Raw genomic sequence first — 20,142 nt, forward strand, 5'->3', positions numbered from 1 at the left:
GATTCATGGAATTTGTGTCATTGACTATAACTATCACTCTGTACTGAACTGAGCCCAGAATATGAAACTCTGAAAATACACATCTTAATATAGAGATTAATGACTGTATTCCAAAACTATTCTCCCAGATATGTGACATTACTGTAGAAGGTTGCAAACGGTATGTGAAATGAGTCACCTTTGCTAATTGGCAGTGTACAAAAAGGATACAGAGAATAACATAATTATTACTATACTATTTAGTGTGATTTTCAACCTATAAAAACCCCAAAATAACCTCTATAAAACCAAAAGCCCTAGATTATTAAAAGATGAAAAAATGAAACTATTAAAAATATATATTTTCTAAATTTCAACAGCCTTTATTTAGGAAGATAGGAGGGTCAGAAGGAGAGATTTTCTACTGAAAAAAGTGTATAAAACCATCCCTTCTGCCCTTCCTTTGAAAGAAGCTCAAATTCCTTTCAAAGAACACCTCCAAATTCCCTTAAACTCTTGAGTTTTTCTTAAGACATCAGTAAGTTTTGAGAGTATTGTGGATATACTTTTATCTAGAACACAACAGATGTGGTGCTGCCTGTTTTGTAGTTACAATTAAATAGAAAGCCTGTCTGTCAATCCACAGATAAAATAGTTAAGTGATTCTATCCAGTTTTACAAATTAAAAGTAAAACAGCAAATTATGTAGCATTAGTATTCTTAGTAAGATACAGTGTTAGCACAATTCATTAAAACAACTGAGAAAAGTGTATGCATTACTTTTGGGGGGGTGTCTACATATGCATTAATGTGCAGTTGCTACTGCGCATTAAGTTTAGTATCTCTAATGCACAGTAGCAATGGCACACAGTCTGGTGGTGATGCTTAATGTGCAATAAACTAATTCTACTGTGAATTAGTGCATTAGCACAGTTTTTGCTGTGACACATTCAAAGTCTACTGTGCATTAAGTGCCTTGTGTAGATGTGTCCTATGATCAGAACTGTAAACATGCCAAGGTTTATCCTCAGTAATTTCAAGAAAAACCAATACTCTTCTTGCTAGGGAAGTCAGACAAAAGAAAAGTAGAGCCCCTGTAGTTCTGGAAGATAAACTGCAATGTTCCTAACTATCTTAAAAGTCACAAAATTTGACTGCAAATTTGCAGTCACTGAAAATTTGTGATATTATCAACCTGCACCACAGCTTTTCATCTTACTGTAGCATGGCCTTTTACCCTTCATATGGCTGATAAAAATAATTGTGTAGGTGTAATATAGTTAAATTTTATACAACATTTCACTTAGTACTGTATGATTTCCCAATTTAAAAATTAGCACTATCCAAAATCAATAAAGCATAATTTTTATGTATTAAGCAGTAGCTGACTGTCAGATCTCAGAAAATATTCAGTGGGGAAACATCATCAAACAGGATTATTTCCAGAGAAGTCCTGCAGAGATAAGCATTAGGTCCAATGCTATTCAACATTTTCATCAATGACTGAGAAGTAAATAGAAAGTAACCTCTGATAAAATTTACAGATGAAATGCATATTGCTGAAGTGGTAAAGAATACAATAACAAAGAAATATGTAATGTGGACCACTTGGTAACCTGGGCCCATTAAAACAATACACATTTTAATTCAGCCAGATGCAAAGTCAGACATTTGAGAAAAAGATTTCACGTCATGCATATAGAATGTAGAACTGTTATCTGGAAAATTGTGAGGCCAGGAAGGATCAAGATGTTGTGGACTCAACAACCACAACTCAACAATGGCTCCCAAAGCATTATCATGACAAAGAGTGCATCTGCATGTTGTCATACAGCAATGTTGCTATGGTGCCATACTTTAGTACTCCCTTTTGGAAGCACAGTGCAGTACAGGCAGTTACTGCGCCATGCACATAGCACATGGGCAGATTTCACCGCTATGTCACCATAGTGGTGTGCTATAGCCAGGGAGTGCGCCAGTACGGCAACATAGCTGGCAACCACATGTAGACAAATGTGATCACTACATCACTGTAGCATACCATCCTCACCATAGTGCAACATATAGATGGGCCCAAAAAGTGTTAATGCAGTCCTTGAATGTATAAACAAGGCATAGCAAGTAGGAATACAAACATGATTTTACATCTATGTATAGCATGGGTGAGGCACGTACTAGAATACTGTGTTGGTTCTATTGCCTATATTTTTAAAAGAATATTGAAAAAATAAAAATGGTGCAGGTAAATGCCACTAAATTCTAGGACTAGAGATTCTAGATTCTAGGGCTGAAGAAAAATGCCTTGCAGTACAAGACAGGACTTACTTTGCTTTGTTTGTCAAAAACAAGATTGAGTTGTGACTTGAGTACAGAACGTAAGTATCTTCATCAGGGGAAAATATCAGATACTAAAAGGCTCGTTAATCTATTAGACAAAGGCATAACAAGAACCAATGCTAGAAGCAAAAGTCAGACAAATTCAAATTGGAATTAAGGCACAGTTTTTAAACAGAGGGAGTGATTAATCATTGGAATAAATCAGTAAAGAATGATGGATTCTCTGCCCCTGTATGTCTTCAGATCAAGATTGGATGCTTTTATTATCTACTTGAGCTGGGCTTAGTATATGGGTAACTGTGTAAAATTTAAGGACCTTGGATATGCAGGAAGTAATAGTAGATGAACAAATGATCCTTTTTGGTTTTAATCTCTATGAATCTAATTGGTCAGTCAGAGGAGGGAATTTTCATAAATCCTGAAGTAAGTGTAGAAGAAAGATAAAGGGAGCACTATATCCCAAATTAGGTTCTCTACAGATTTTAGGCCTGACTTTGCCCCACCTTTTTTCCATTACACATGACTACCTCCATCTATAGGCCATATGCTCTCTTGTGGTGAGTATTGCATAACTACGGAAAATGGCTTAATATAGGTATTTTTTATTCACATAAAATTGTCTGTAAGAATTAATAGCTGGGATGATCTTATGCAGGATCAAAACCATGATGTTCTGCAAATTGTTCATATGTTTGGTTTATGAGCACAAAAAGCAGGATATGGTCTGAAGAAAAGGAGGAGTCAACTACTAACAGCGTTACGCCATATGAGAACTTCAAAGGAACATATCAGATAGGAAAATGTATAGTATAAGCTAAGACTGTCTATGCTACAATAACTTGTAATCTGTGTGTGTGTGTGTGCGTGTGTGTACATAATTAAAATTTAAAAAGAATAGTTTTGTAACCTGTTGTTTATGTATCCCATCTGTCCATAACAACATAGCAAAACAAGTGTTTGTGATATATGGTAATCTGTTATGGTCTGCCAGTACTAATAACTCACTATGAATGTCAGTATATCAGAAGGAAACCAAATAATTGAGAATGCAAAATGGCTTCAAAGCCTAAGACAGGAGTGAATGATTGTATTATAGTGTACACATAAACATCTGTACATAACCTACCAGAGACTATTGTGAGCTCGGTGTTGCATATACCCATCTTTTGTGAAGGCTGCTGAGTAATTATCCATGGGTCTCTCTTTTGCATTTTAAGTCCATCAGCATGATATGGTTCATAAGCTTGAAAGTACTGAACTGGCTAAAGGTTGCCTACATTACTCAATGCATTCTCCCACCAAGTAGTAAGTTGTGCACCTGTTTAAATCTAAAAGAGTATTTTATTGTAGAAACTAATATGGCCAGAGGGAAACATACTTTTCTTCTTAAAAGGTCATACAGCAGGTCCTCATGAGTAGCTTACTCAAGTAAGATGCATACAATGGAATAAACCTGTCTATAAAATAGCTTCAAAGGCAGCTTGATATATATTCCTGCTATATATACACATCTGTGTTTATATATATGTCATCATACACACACACACACACATGCACACATACAGAGAAGAAAAAGTTTAGTTAAGTGATAGGGAAATTGAATTTTTCTTTGGTCTATTTGTCCACTACATTAGTTTATATCAATGTTTTTTATATTCTCTGCATGAGCATCTTTAAAACACATGCAAAGTAATTATTTCCCCTAATATACTCAATGAGGACTTCCTGAAATACCAAACATTATGTACTATCTAGTTTTTACTGTACATAAATTTAAGTAATTAAATAGTCACCAGGTAGAACCAAATCCTGCTTCCTGAAATTATGCAAGTAGTCCAATGTAAGTCAACTAAACATTCACATGAGTAAGGAGAGCACAGTTTAACCACTATCACAATTAATGTGTACTCCCCGAAATATGTCTTTAGCAATTTAAACTGCCCTGGATTTAAAAAATGAAAGATAGTTGGTAAGAAATTATTCTTAAGGGGTGGAAAAGGGAACATAATGCTTTTATCTATTTTTGCCTTTACCTTAATAATATTCCAAAGCTGTTAATATATATTTGCAATATCTAATAACTAGGACACTTCTGATCACACATAATTCCTGCGCCGCAACACAAGTAAACTAGAGGTTCTGCAAGACTTTAGATATGGGACATGATACTTCTCATGGTATTTTATATGCATGTGTTTATGCACCCCCTTTTCAGGAAGAAACAGGTAAGGGACATACCATTCACTTCAGTGATACTCTACATAGCACATTGTAAAATGCTATAACTGGTCTGATTTTTGTTAAGCCATTTCTATTCTCTTTTGTTCATTTTTTGTAACAGAGCTAAATGAGTTATTATGTTTCTTATTTTAAAAGTGAATGCAATACTTTAACTGCTTCCAAATTTATGTCTATGAATATGATTATTATTTTTTTAATCTTAGTGTTGGTCTGGGGTAGTGGTGCTCAACCTTTTTGCCTGGCAGGCCAGATGAGTAGTGCTCATTCTGTCCGTGAGCCAGATCCAGCCAGTGGTCATCATCCAGCACCTGGGCAGGTACACAGAAGGGACCAGAATTTCATAGACATTAGGGCTGGAAGGGACCTCATAAGATCACCGGGTCCAACCCCCTGCCCAAAGGGCAGGAAGTCAGCTAGGGTCAAAGAATCCTAGCAAGATAAACATCCAAAGAAGGGACAGCCCAGCCCTGATCTCATCATGTGGGGGAGAGGGTGTGTGGGCTAGCTTCAGCCCCTGCAGGGCTCGGGAATTTAGGAGCAAGGGACAGTGGCAGTATTAATGGCCACTGCTCTTCTGCAACCAAACTTCCCAATCTGTGGAGAGCCCTGCAGGCCAGATGCCATGACTCCATGGTCCACATTTGACCCATAGGCCAGAAGATGAGCACCCCTGGAGCAAATGAGTGACTATTCCCTTTAAGTAGCATGAAAGAAGTGATGACAAGCTCTATAATTCTATTGCCAAAACCTTCTAAAGAAATACATCCTCAAGGGTCCAAATCTTACTTGCCTTCCTTACTCTAATAATCCTAGAGAGGACAATGAAACTATCTGAAAAAGCCGAGCAGAAGAGTCCTTAAGGTTCTGTACTGTAATAGCTCATATTAGAACCTATATATTAGTGTTGCCAGCCAGCTCCTATTTGGTTACGCATGTGGGAAAGCGGCAGAGAGTAAATTAGATCACCTAAGGTCATGATGAATTTACATTCCAGGTGGTTGATCGTACCATGTCTGCCCTTTACCCAGCAAGGGAAAAACATGCAAGTGAAGATGGAAATGGCAGTGCTGGGAAATGAAATGCTGGGAACCTCATCTTCCCTGTCTCACAGGTACCAGCATTGAATATGAGGGAAAATTCCAGACTAGTTACACACAGACAGCTTGTGCTGCCCGGTGTACGCATCTGCAGGAGCATCCCAAGGGGGGTGTGACATAAGGTTTAAGTTAAACTGCTTTATGTCTGGAATCTAGTAAAAGTAGTATATATTTACAGCATTGATGCCCACAGTATGTGGTGCTGCTTTTTGCACCCTGTGTAATATGCACAGTCATTTTTCACCACTGGCCAGCCTAATGGGCTAGGGACAAAAGTTACACATAAACCAATTTTACCTAAGAAACTAGTTTAAACCTGTAACAGAACAGAAGCTCAGTACACATAAAGCAGTTTCAAAATGGCTGAAACTGATACAAGATAAACCTGGTTGAATGTAGTATCAGAATTAAATGATTTGGGTCAAACTGGTTTATGAAACTTCTGTCCCAGACTCCTTCCTGGTTCACGTTAAATCCCAGTCCCCCAGCATCCCAGCATACTTTCCAGCACTGGGCTGGGCTGTGCTGTCTGCTCCAAAGAACAGGGCTGACCTTAACTAGAACAGTGAGGGCTGTTTGACAAGGGGGTGGAGGAGCACAAACCCAGATGGGGATGCAGCCCAGTCCTCAGGGGACAGGGAAAGGTAAGCGTCTGTTCACTTCTGTTTCAATTTAATCTGTGCATTTTAGACTAACCTGCAAAGACTGAATCGATTCAGCCTCGGGCTTTTTGACTGCCTGTACCTAGCCATGGAGGTAACAGCAGCTCATGTTATAAGGTTATGTGGGCCATTTACGTGTCAGGTTTGTCTTATTTTGTATCTGCTAAGAGGAAAAGGTGAGTGGTTGCTTTCAACGTCCTGATGACCACTACTGCCTTTGAAAATCAGTATCTGTAATGGCAGTCAGCCACAATTATTGTATCTATGCCATATGCTCTACTGTTTGTGGATCTCTCCATATATACTCCGCAAGTACATATACATTAGAATATATTATCTCTACATCTAGACCATACAGGTACTACTGTGTGTGTCACAGTGTGTGTGTCACAATGTCTGTGCTACTGCTTTCTTTATTTTTTCTCTTCGTGCCTACTGAACTCCACATTTTACCATGCCTGGAAATCCTAGGTATAGACTACAGCTTTCCTTCCTGCACATAGGTCAACATTTTTTTAATGGTGCTTCTCTGCACTTGCCTATGAGTTATGTCATCCCCTTCCACAGTTAAATCTGTTAGGAATAAATCTTGGAGAATACCAGGAGATTTTCTTCAAAGAGTTGTGATTCATGCCATTGCAACTGGGGTTCCCTGCTCCCTAAGCACCTCTCACAATGAACCACAGGGCAAAAAACACACTAAAGCTCCCAGGAATGGTCAGCAGACCCAATCTTCTTCTATACAGAACCCCTGTCAATGGAATCCTTTAACGAGTCCCCAAACCTTGGCTGGAGGCTCCACTAGAATTGCCTCACCATGGATCCGCTGCTAGTCAGTGCTGTCCCTAGACCCTCTTTTAAAAGGAAGTCTCCAAACATAGTATGAGATCCTTTAGAGATATAAAGCAGCACCCAGCATACTTTTCATTGCTCTGGAGCCATAGTTTGGTCCTTTCTTGACATTTTGGGAGCGACTTCAGCTTTGTGTGTTTCTCTACACCCAGTAGCAGGATTAACCATCCAAAATGCTCTTACAAGATTTTCAGCTGATAACATGGAACCAGTTGAGGTTTCAGCAGATTAGGGCCCTTTTAATATTTTTGTTAACTGAAACATGCAGAATGGAGCTAAGCACAAGTGAAGACAATGGCAGAATACTGCAGATCACAGCTCCTGAAATAAGCATTTCATCACAGCAACTGTTGCTTCCAATTGCTCTTCAGAGATACGCATATTTCAGATTTGATGGCAGGATTAAGCTATTAAACATTAAAATAAGAAGTAGTAACCAAGTTAAAGCTGTCCCCCTACCACCTTTAAATTAAGAAACTGGCACTTCATGATATGTAGCCCAAGCTGTCTCTTATCTCAGGGCATCAAGCCTGATGGGTAATTTTTTTAAGTACACTATGAACCACTCTTTTCATTGTATTAGAAAATAATGCTTTAAAAATGCTTTGCACTTATAGTCTTCTACATCTAAAGATCTCAGAATGCTTGACAGAAGTGGGTATTATTATCTCTCATTACAGATGGGGCAACTAATATAAAGATTAAATGGCATGCACAAGTTTGCAGAGTCAGTGGCAGTTGGAAATAGACCCCAAATTTGTTGCTTCAGTCCTACACTAAATGCTATGCCACATAATTTCCACTCAAATAGCTTTTTCCCCCAATATCAAACATCAAAATTGTTTTGTTCCAATTATTTTCTTTAAAAAAATAATCAAGCAATTTCTTGTAGCTTTTCTTATATTGTCCCTATTGTTTGTAAGATTCTCTAAAAGCTCTGAAAATAAATACTTTTCCATGCTGCTTTTATTCATTTCTACTAGATAACCTTGACTCCCCACTGTTTCCATTGTGAATGGAGCTGTTAAAAAAAGAACACTATTTCCCCCTCCCGATTAGCATCAACACCCATATATCTTGGTACAAGATGTCTTTATTGGTGCCCCAGCACTGTCACTGATGACAAAACATTTCTGCGAATAGTGCTAATTGTTGCTGTAGAATACATTCAAGGCCCTAATTCATGCAGGAAAGCATTTAAGTACGTGCTTAACTTTAAGGTTTAAGGTTTTAAACACATATTTAATACTTTCCTGAACAGATACTCAAAAGTGTATGAAAAGTACTGATTTGTTCTTAAAATTCTATAAAGGTGAAGAGCTGGTCATACAATGAAATAATATTTTGTTTTGTTTTTTCCTTAAATAGAAAAATAAACTCTCCAGGTGATTAGAATATAATTTCCCCCTCAGATTATAGTAACTGTAAGGTGGGTCAGGTACTGGTTCTGTAATCTTGGACAACCTCCTTAAGGAGTTATTTTTTTCTGACAAATGAAAGCAAAATTTTATTCTCCAAGCTCCCCTGGTAGGACATCAGACTTACAATGCAGTAAAAGATCTTATCTGAAAACCGTATCTGTTTGCTTTACAAAATCTTTGAAGACTTGGATGATTTAAGACAATGGGTAGCATTAAGTGATCTTCTGCACTGGTAGGTCCTGCCATTTACTCATGTAAATAGATTTGTCTTTTCACACACAAAAATGAAGAGTCTGGTTTCCTCTGTCACCTATCAGGAAGCTGTTTGCCAATATGGAGGTAGAAGTTTTGGGACAGCAGAAATACCAGTTGCCAAGAGCATCATTGCAAGTAAATTCTGCTATCTCTCCCCATTACAGGAAACCATCAAGTTTCTATACACTGTCTAGTGATAGAGGTGCTTCAGTGTTGCCGAATACGATGCATAGTGTTCAGCTGATGATAAGATTTGCAAGGCTCCACCATGTGATTAGAGGCAAAAGAAGCTTTCATGTACACAGCTTGCTACATTCTAGTCAATAAATTATTGTATATGTTAAAAAGAGCTTCTTACCAACTAATTCACAATTAGTATGCCTATTCCCGCATTAAAAAGATACCTACAAAAAGGAAATGGGTGCATAAGTACAAAAAAATTCAGAATAGAGCACTTGGGCTGAATAATTAATACCATTTGGTTATACAGCCATAGATTTAAATCAAAGATGACTATGACAACAAATGCACATTTATAGACATGGATACATTTCTTAAGTCATAGTTTAAGATGGTTATTAGGATTTCCCATAAAAATCTAAGTACTAATGTGCTACACTGCATGGGCATGCTGATGATTTGAGTTACATAGGCTGTTATGGAGGAAGCTCAATAGAAGGACTACTTTGTCTCTCCACTGCCATCACCATCTTTATATCTGCATAAAATATTTCAATCTAACATTTTGTGTTAACAAGGTTTATATGATTGTTGCTATATTAACTATAAGTTTATATATAAGCTTCCTAGATACAAAAAACAATGCCAGAATAACTAATATAAAATATGTTTTATTCTAAACCCTACTGTTTATTAAAATAAACCCTTCCATCACCTTCCATCGGATATAATGTGCTCTTCTACTTCATCATAGTACTATTTATTTCTCCAGCTTGTTTCATATTTTTCCATTATTAATAACACCACTGTGATATATTTTAGCCTGACTAAGGAAACAAGCAAACAGCTTCCTTTAAGGCAATATCAGTGCTGCTCAATAGTTCACACATCAGAGAACAATTTATAAATACAGTCCAACCAGACCCCATATTCTAAGGAACACAGTAGGGATCCCCAACAGTAAAAGAGCCCTATAGATAGTCCCATGACATTTCTGGTGTTGATTCAGCCTAGTATGTATTTTGTCTCAGACTACTTAGTCCTTCAGTATCTTGTTGAATTGGGGCCTGTATGACAACATAGCATGGTGCTAACACAAACAGATGATTTTATGTTTAAAAAGCAAAAGTAAGTGATTATAATAATTGAAGTAATTTGCATTTGGCATAAAAAGAACTTGTAGGGGGTCTGCATGTAATCCAATTTACATTTAAAGTAAATCAGAGGTCAATGAATTTAAACTATTATGATAGCAGAATCAATTCCAGTGTCTTTTCCATGTTGATCATTCAACAGGCAGAAAATCTACTGAAGTATTCAATCTTTAAGGGTTCCTAATAGAATCCTTCACTGCTAAATATGAAGAATGGTGAGCAATGTAATCTAAAAATCTTGTGAAATAAAAGGAAAACTCTTGTTCTGTAGATTTCTTTATTGACTGACCTGTGCCTATCATCTTCTGATATTTTTTTATCAAAATATTTATGAAACTTAAAATTGAATTTAAGGACTCTTAGAAAGAAATATAAAAGCATCCTTAAGACTTTAATTTCTTTCCCCCTACCCTCCTTTTTGTTTTGGTCATCTAAATACTTATAAATAATATTCTGTTTTGGTCAAGTTGTATGCTTATTTTGCACAGGCTGGGGAGAATCTTGTTTGCATTGTACCCATATTTCCATTTCCCAACTTATCCTACCTAGTCCTGCCTATTTGGGCCATACACACTTTTCTTTAGACTATTCTCTGTACCTTATTCATATCTGTCAACAAAAAATGCACATTGCAGTCACACACCAAAGCACAAGTCACAAAAGTCACAGGGAAAGTAAAAGAAATGATATTTATATGTCATTTTGGTAGTCAAGGGAAAGGAAGTGTCCCAGTCCCTCTTTCTAAAAACTAATGCCTCATATAGGTGTCATCTTCATATTTCGTTAGAGTTTTGAAGAGATAAAAAAACTGTCACTGATATTAGTTGCTTCCTTCTATTTGAATAAAGTGACCCCCTTTAAATCACAATTTAAGTTATCTCTATCTTTCTTCAAGAAAAAACAGATTTGTAGGATAATGAAAAAAAACCAACCATATTAACCTATTGTCAAATATCTGATCTACCCAAATAGCAAGTATAAACACTCTTACTAGTCATCTGTTCCCATCAAAAATGAATGTCAGAGACACTTACCAGAGTTAGAAATAAAGAATAAAAGCAGCACCTCCTGATACCTGCATCAGGTAGTTATGATGTGGTAAAAGAGAACTCCATTGTCTTTAGCAAAGCACAGCTAATAGGAAGAAAAAAAAGGTCTCTTATTAGGGTTTTACTTCTCTTTTTGCTGGCAATCCATTGTAACATCCATCTTCTTAACTACTATGGCACAAGGGGACAAATTTCTTGCTGGCATCAGTCTGATATTCTACATAGACATTGCTTATTAAATTATTTGTGTTTACTTATGAGCAGTATAACACTTTCATCTCTTAGGTAGAGAAACAAAGGACTTGATTCTGCTTCTATTGTTCCCAGGTATAAGTAGATGCAAATCCACTGCATTCAGTGAACTTTCTCCTAAATTACATCAGGGTAATAAAAGAACTCTAGTGATTATCCTTGCATTTACAGATGTGTAATTTTTTTATATTGGCTAAGTAAAACCAGAGCAAGCCTGGTATGACAATCATTGATCTATTTTCACAAATGAAAATGGCAGCTTTCTTCAAAGAGTATGTGATCTAAACAGGAAAAGGTGATTGATTTATGTTGATCTTAATTGCCTGTTGGCATACTAGGAAACCTATGCTAATGAGTGCTGTTGATAACTAATAAGTGCTGATTATGTATTTGTATTCCAGTACATAACTGGGTGTGTAAGGCACTGTCCAGTGTCCAAATACATAGAAAGATACTTACCCTGCCCTGATATGAAAAGCCTAAGAAAAAACTCTGGCAATTACTTGCCATAATGTGGCTTGGTATCTATTAGCAACCTCTAGTGTAGAAAGAGAAGATCCTCACAAGTAATAAATAAGGTTGCATGGAAGGCCCTTTGTGAAATCATAAATACTCTGGACACACATTAATGGTGACAATGTAACACAGTTGTCAGATCACCATAAATTGACTTTGCCTTGGCTATTTCCATTGTTTTAAACAAAGGCTTGCAGTAACCTTTTTTTTTTTTAAACATGGATGAAATTTTGGAAAAGTCTTATATTTTAACTCATGTTCCCAGAGTATTTTCAGTATAATCAGAAAAGGTATTTTCCATTCTATATACTTTATAGCTACTTGTACCTTACTTATACCTGTCTACATAATGGGTAAATCTCCATGCAAAACATTATCTAATATTTGCATTCAAAAATATGTTGGTGATACAGAAACTAAAATTGGTAAACTAAAATTTAATTTGGTAATTGTTTCCCTAGTATGAATACCAACTATAACTAAACATATAAAAAGGGAATCATGGGAGAAGAGTTTTAGTGACTAACAAACATTCTTAGTATTTACACTTGGGCAATATCAGTGTAAAAAAAAAGATTCAATGAAAAATTGTTACAGGAAAAGAAAATGGGACCTGCTTATTGTGGACAAGTAACACAACTTTGGTCCACTGGAGGAAGATGAGCAAGAATTGTGTCTTCTTGGGTGACAAAACTTAGCAGTCCTTCAGTGTCATGCCTTGCAACAGATCTGACAGAACTTGATGTGACTACCTTCCTTATCTGTTACTGCTTGACAAATTTCTTACAATGTTTTCGATGATTTTGCTACACTGTATCTAAACTGAAAATCATTAGAATAGCATTATTGTGAAAGACGAAAACTAAAAACCCACATTTTGTTTTCTAAGATATGAAAATGAAGAATAATGTGAACTATAAGTTGTTAAGGTGGTGAAAAAGGTGAAAAGTGCCTAAATGGAAGTTGTATCTATCATGTTGTTGTAATATAATATTTCAGTACATAGCTGTCCCAAAAACTGAAAATAATGCAAAACTTCTTTAACCAGAGGGCTTGTACACCAAGTACAAGTGTTCAAAATAGGATTGGATGAGTTGACCATAAAGATAAAAAGATTTAAGAAAATCTAAAGATGTTAAGATAATATTTGCAAATATAGCATCAGTATTCCTACTATGTTTTAGAATAGATATGTACATTTCTGCACCCATCAAACACTTAATAAAAGATGGCTCCTCTAGGCAATTTGCAAACTATAGTTTCATCTAGATATATGTCAGTGTAAATCAGGAATCTTCAGTTCTCAGTTTTTCTAAACAAGTATGCCATAATCTTTCCTAGCCCTGTTTCCGTCAGACCCTCATAAATCCACCACATTGCACTGTCTTCTCAGAATGCAGTCAAATACACAAATATTTTAAAGGTATAGTGAAATACACATACTGCAAGTCTATCATTCTGGTAGGAGTTAGTAATTTCCTTCACCTGCTGTATATATTTCATTTTAAACATATCTTTAATAGACACCAACTAATCATGTTTAAAGGCTACCTCTTTATTATTGCCCTTTATCCTTAAACTGCTCTTTTCGTTGACCTTAATATATAAGGGGAGGATAGACAATCATTTCATATAAATGCTTATCTATATGGTTTTGGCTTTAAGATATTTAAGGTAGAACTAGTTGGACAAGGCATAATTATCATGTTCTTAATTTTCAAGTGCCAGTATTTAATGTATTTTTTGCAACCTTCCAACAATATGAGAAATATTAGTGGTCTTAAAATGCAGTGTTTGGATTTTTCCTAGTATTTATATATATATATTTTATACCTGAGAAAAATATAAAAACCATTATGACATTAAAAATGTTTAATCTTTTAAGACTAAAGTCATATATGAAATTTAGAATATAAAATTCCTTTTCTCCTAGAATTATAGTTTATAGTTTTGTATTTATTGAATGCATTCAGAGTCTCCCCTAGGATGTGAAATGTATGGAAATATATGTGCATTACTAAAGAAAGAACTAAATTTATTCTTTCCCCACATCATGCTCTTCTTTGCAGTAGAGGTTTTTAATTCAACACAGAGCTAGAATGAGATGGAGCCAATTTCCTGGTCTATATGTGTGACAAATGCTAAAAGTGGCACAAGATTAACAAATTAGTTGAAGTATATATCTTAAAAGATTTTTTTACTATGTTGCCAAATCAAAATGTAAGCTTTATTTTGAACTGAAGCTGTCTTTAGAGTTGAGTAATATATGAATCTTATATTTTCTTGTAATATAAGATGGAAAGATGGTATGTATGACAGAAAAAAACAGTAACCTGAAAAAAATATATTAATTGGCAAATACACAAAGGTTTTATAATGTGGAATTCAAATAATAGTTTTCCCTTAATACTAGTAGTTAGTTCCACTGTTTGGTGATTTCATTGGCTTTTTAATGGGATGCTTACTGTGGAAAGTCAGTTCTTTACCAAGCACATGCATTTATTTTACATATGAATACTGGCAAAGTGTTAACTACCTAAATATCACATCTTTATTCCTCAGCCATGTCAGATAGGAGGGTACAGATTAAAGTGAGTATAGAGAAATATACAGTATGGACATGTGTGTCATTACAGAAAGGTTTCTTTATGATGGTTTGAAATAAAAAGTATGGAACCTGACCTTTTTAGCTGACATAGTAATCACCTACTTGATATAATCCAGATATCTAACACCAAACAATAAAAACATCTGTGACAACAAAACCATGAAAAGCTTGTGGAATTATTAAAAAAAAAACCAAAACAAAACAAAACCAATGGCTATATTTAATAATCAGATAAGCCTGAATTGGTTTTCTCTTTACAAAAAACAAAAACAAAAAAACAAAAAAGCTTTTGCACTTTGCAAATGCTAGTTTAAAACGGCTATTAACTTGGACGTGAAAGCTTTTTAAGCTCTCCTCATGCATATGTTTTGGAGTTACCCCATACATTCTGCTTTTAGAACCTTGTCACAGTCCACCCGTTTTGCTTTTGCTTAAATTACGTCAAAATAAGAGCATTCTTTAAACAAATACATTCTTACTATATGTATCCAAATATAATATGCTTAACATTCAAGAGGAGCCATATTCAGGTTGCATGTCTCAGTCACCCAATCTCCCTTTCACATATCTGTTCATGTTGACAGACTATGTCATAATACATCAACAGAAAGATCAGCACAGAAGAACAAAAATTCATTGCCTGACAGCAAGAGGAAAACTGATTTCCACTATTAAATTAGCAAAAATATACCATTACTTCACTACCAATAAGGACACTGCAGTTAAAAGCATTCACCATATTATAATTCTGAATAAGCATCAGGGATTTTTTTTGTTTTAATAATCTTTACATACAAAAGGAGGGGGGTCTGCAGTGGGCTGGGGAGGGTTGAACTCAAGGATGTTTACATCCTAGAGAGTTAAGAATTGATTTCTGTCAAACTATTTGCCATTCTGGTTTGTCTCCTCTACTATTCTAAATATTAATTTAATTAAAGAAAGCTGAACAGAAAGCTTTGTTTTCTAATTATTTTCTAACAGAACCTCTCACTTAATAGTTCAAGGATGTATCTGACAAATGCTGTGTCTCGATAGAATACATCAGCTGCTTCATACCTTATAAAGTCTACCTATGAAAAGAAGTATTGAAGTTTTCTTATTGCTAGAGATATAATTTTTAATATAGTATGCTGTGCAGTGGTGTTTCAGTAGGAATTTAACAATACCTGGAATAAATAATGTCTTTTGCAGCCTGGGGCAACATCTGCCACTTATGCATTAATTCTGCCCCTGTTTGAACACTCTACAACATATGCACTTCTCTTTTGTCTGTTATCCTAGAGTTGTGTTATTCCCAAATATTGACATCATCTACTTTTATCAGCACTAACTGCTCTGAAGCTTCCTAGTCTCATGCTCAGCTCTATTTCTTTCTATTGATTATCTTCCTCACTCCAGCAGGTAGCTAGCCAGCGAGGCTGTCCTGAGAAATAGCTTCCAATGACTTTATACGCACAATTTACACGGAATTGTTTAAAGAAGATATTAGCCTCAATACAAATCAGTGAACCTCATTTAGTCAATACTGCACAATTCAGCTGTTGGCACCCTGTCACATGTTAGTCTTTAAAGTCAACTGCCATACCCAATCTGCACATTAGCCATAGTATTTAGTTTCATATTAAAATGAAGCTAGTTTTTCACTTTTCTTTTTGAAATCTCTTCAATATACTTTTTACATCACCTCATTGAACCATATGATAGTAATATAATTTTAAGTATAAAAAGCTGAGATTAAATGCTTGATTTTTGACAGTGTCCTTAAATATAATAAATTCAAAGGGAAATACTGTTAAGTTAAAATGGAGTGTTTTTCATTAAGTCCAATCAAATGGTAGACAACAAAGGATCTTTTATTTGAGAATATGAAGTGAAAATGAAAACCAGAAAACCTTTACTAAGAAAAGGTCTAGCTAAATTATGTTGGAAGGAGGTCTCCAGACTGAACCTGGGTGTTGCTTTTGCTAAAAGTGCATTAAACTAAGATGCAGTATGGGTGAATATTTTACATAGATGCAAAACCTAGCACTCTGGACTTGAGAATAAGGACTAGATACAGTGAAGTTAGAAATAAGTATAAAGAAAGATCACATGGGGGGGGGGAACCTACTGTAGCATCTAATCTGTTCTTTTATAATCATGACAAAGAAATGTTAGGAAAAGTAATGCTTCTCTCTTTTGTGTTCTATTGCAGTGCTCTAAAATTCTAACTGGGGCATTTGTATTAGAATAGTCTTTCCTTTTTTAACCTGTGACATTTAATGCTAAAATATCCATCATTTTTTTAAAAGAGAATGGAGAAACACAGATATACTTGTGTGTGTGCTTTAATACAGTGCTTAAGCAATGTGATAACTCTTCAGTTGCATTCAATTTGTATTAAATAAACTCCACTGCATTAAAGTACTTTAGCAGTTGTGTGCTGTCCATACTACAATTTACATGTACATCCATAGGCATCAGAGAAAGGATGTGTTGCTCTTAGCTTTGGAGCATAAATCTCTTTTTCCCCCCTGACTTTATTTGTCAAGAAGAAAGGGAAAAGAAGGTAAGAGTTATACCTTTCCAGTGATTTATAAAGTTTTAGAGAGAGAAACCTAATATATATTGCATATCAAAAATCATAGTTTTAATCTGTTTACAGGAGAAAAAGAAAGAAGTTTGGGAGTATGAAAAAAAATAACCTTATTTTTGAGCAGGTTATAGATGGGTCAGAAAACAGAAGAGCAAAAATGCAGAAGCATTATTTAATTCTTGATAATCTATCATCTGAATGTTATGATACATTTCCTATGGATAATCATAGATAGAGCAACTGAAAGTAAGTAGCTGGCTAAATACTAGGAATATAATTGATACCTGGCAATAGGTTTTACTCCTGATCTTGACTATTTGAATATAGAAGGTGCATTTTGCATGACCTTTGTTTCCTGCTCTTTTCCCTTTAAATATCCCTGAATGGAAGCTAAGGTTCTGAACCCAGGTAGAAGAGACATGCTGAAAGATGACCAGTCTAGCCTTCCTCATACATCTTCACTCGCACACACATGCACACACACATTTATTGCAACCTGACGCTCATAGAACAGCCTTTTCCCCTCTAAGATTCTACAGAGAACAATTCAGATACCAAAGGAAAAATATATGCAGTGAGAAGAGATATAACTGCATATGCAGGCAGCAAAAAGGCAGGTGTGGTATGGGAATTCCTAGTGTTTGTGTCTGCTGCTGTGTTTGTTGTTAAAGGGATTGAGAGCTATTTTCCATGGGTCTAAATTTGTTTAGTGTAAATACAAGTGGAAACAGAAATCTACCAGATATTGTTTGGTCTATTTACTTGGATAGTTTTGCTTAATTTAAAAAAAAAAAACTTTATGATGTCCTTCAGCTGCTCTCTACAAAGTATGTGTGTACGCATAAAGTATTATTTTGTTCCAGATGCATTCATGATTACTAACATAGCAGTAAATTCTTTGACTTTTTATTATCTAATGTGTTTTACATCTGAGAAAAAAATGTTTCTGTGCCTTCACTATTTTAAATGTACAATAATGTTTCTACTGTAACTTTTCCTGAGAAGAGATTAAAGAAACTGGGGAAAGTACATTAGTAGTTAATTCAGACATCTTCTAAAGATGTATGGCTAGAACTGTAGTGGAAACTACATGTAATGTGAAGTCCCATTTTTTAAAAACCTTAACTTTTAAAATTAACTTTCTATTTTTGTATGCTTCAATAATACTGTAAATGAGTAGATGATGGGTCACACAGTAACTTTTAGGAAGGGTTAGTGTATTCATTAGGAGAATGTATGGAACCTAAAAACTTATAAAATGGGATTTTGTAGCTGTTTCTGTAATAATTAAAAATATATTTTATCAATTTTACTTGTGTCTGTTTTTATTATGGCATGAAAAAATACAAAACTGCTTATCATTGCTTATTCTATTTATGGTCATCACTAAGGATGACATACTTACGTTATATTGTTTTTAATAGTACATATCATCTTTTTGATACTGGTTAAAAATAAGTAATGGTAATGCAGCTTGAAAATATCCCAAGGAAAAGGTTTGCAATCTTTAACACTGAGAAGGGAAAACCTTTTGAAACTACTTGTAGCTCTAACTTATGTGCTGTTTTGTTTCTTTTATGCATAAATTTCTACATTCAGGTGTAGTGTTTCTTTAATCAAACTCACTTTTTATCAAATACAAAGATACACAATAATAATTTTACTCAAGATAAGGTACAACTTTTATGTTGAGAATCTAATATTATAAACATCTAAGTGCAAAAATAATTGATTGATTAAATTATTATGTTCCCCCAAGAGCCTATATTAAGATCCCATTATTTGTTATGTATCAGTAGAATGTTGTTAGTTTCTCTAGTTGATTAACTTTTGATTAATGCTTAAATTTAATCTTAGACATATGTATGCTCTCTGATTTTTAGACAGATGTCAGTCAGCATTAGTTTAGCAATTTTTCATCAGAAAATAAAAAGCATGTTAAAAACCCTTCAACTAATATGGAAAATCTCCACAAGGTTATATCATTAAATGCTAATTATGTCCTTAAGATAAGTATTAACTGAGGGGAAAATATCAAACTGTTTATAAAGTATCTGAATCTAAATTAGATATAAAACTGCCTGAATGGTTTCCTGCTTTCTTAATTTGGCCTCCATAGATGTTTATGCAGTTCATTACATATGGTAAAACTATTAAAGATACATAATTGTTCTCCCAGTATAATAACTTTAGTTTGAAAGTCAATGAAATTATAAGGAAACTATTGTTTTAAGTCCAAAGTAAGCAGTCAAATTTATATATGTACTATATGTAAGTCTATTTCTATATATATACATGTAAGTGTGTGTGTGTGTGTGTGTGTGTGTGTGTGTGTAAACCATTTGAGAGAGAGGGAGAATAAATGCCTGTAAATAAAAATAGTATTGTCCTTCCAGAGAAACTCAACTTGACAACCCTCCTGCCACTAAGTTTGAGAGTTAAAGAGATCATACAGTGCAGGTGGTTCTATTTAAAGGGTCCAATCTTCCTGCCACTGAAGTCACTTGTAGTTGGCAGTGTTTTTTAATGGAAAGTTTTAGATATAACAACACTGATCAAAATCTTTTGAGCTTTGTTGCTGGAATCCTGGTCCCACAAACCTGAATTTAGTAGTCAGACTACCTTTTGGGAATTTAGAGCTAAATGATAAGCCAGATACATCAACCAAAGAGAATTCTGAAAAAAACTACTGAAGTGATAAAAAAAGTTGTACAATATGCTAATATACCTTCACCACAGAAAATCACATCAAACATTTTAAAAAGAAGACAATTATCCATAAAGGGGGAAAAAATTTAGAACCTTATTTGTAGACTTATTTACCTGCCCACTTGATTTTAGTTTGTTAATTTTTTTTGTTCTTCACACCTTCAGTCTTTGAATCAGAATTCTAAGAGGGTAGGACTTCTTTGTCTTACACAGATTTCAGTCATTGTAGATTTGGGTGAAGGGGTATTGTTCACA

At 34.9% G+C, this 20,142-nt stretch overlaps 1 long non-coding RNA gene across 3 annotated transcripts in view; it reads right to left on the minus strand.

Moving 5' to 3' along the window:
• Positions 1-20,142, minus strand: part of LOC149869364 (uncharacterized) — a 111,282-nt gene that overhangs the window by 76,660 nt on the left and 14,480 nt on the right. For all 3 annotated transcript variants that reach the window (XR_016441459.1, XR_016441460.1, XR_016441461.1), the window contains exon 3: positions 11,213-11,312. This is a non-coding gene — a long non-coding RNA (uncharacterized LOC149869364). The remainder of the gene's footprint in view (positions 1-11,212; positions 11,313-20,142) is intronic.

This window comes from Crocodylus siamensis, chromosome 3, assembly GCF_052110815.1.
Source record: "Crocodylus siamensis isolate JL-2025a chromosome 3, ASM5211081v1, whole genome shotgun sequence".
Taxonomy (NCBI): domain Eukaryota; kingdom Metazoa; phylum Chordata; order Crocodylia; family Crocodylidae; genus Crocodylus; species Crocodylus siamensis.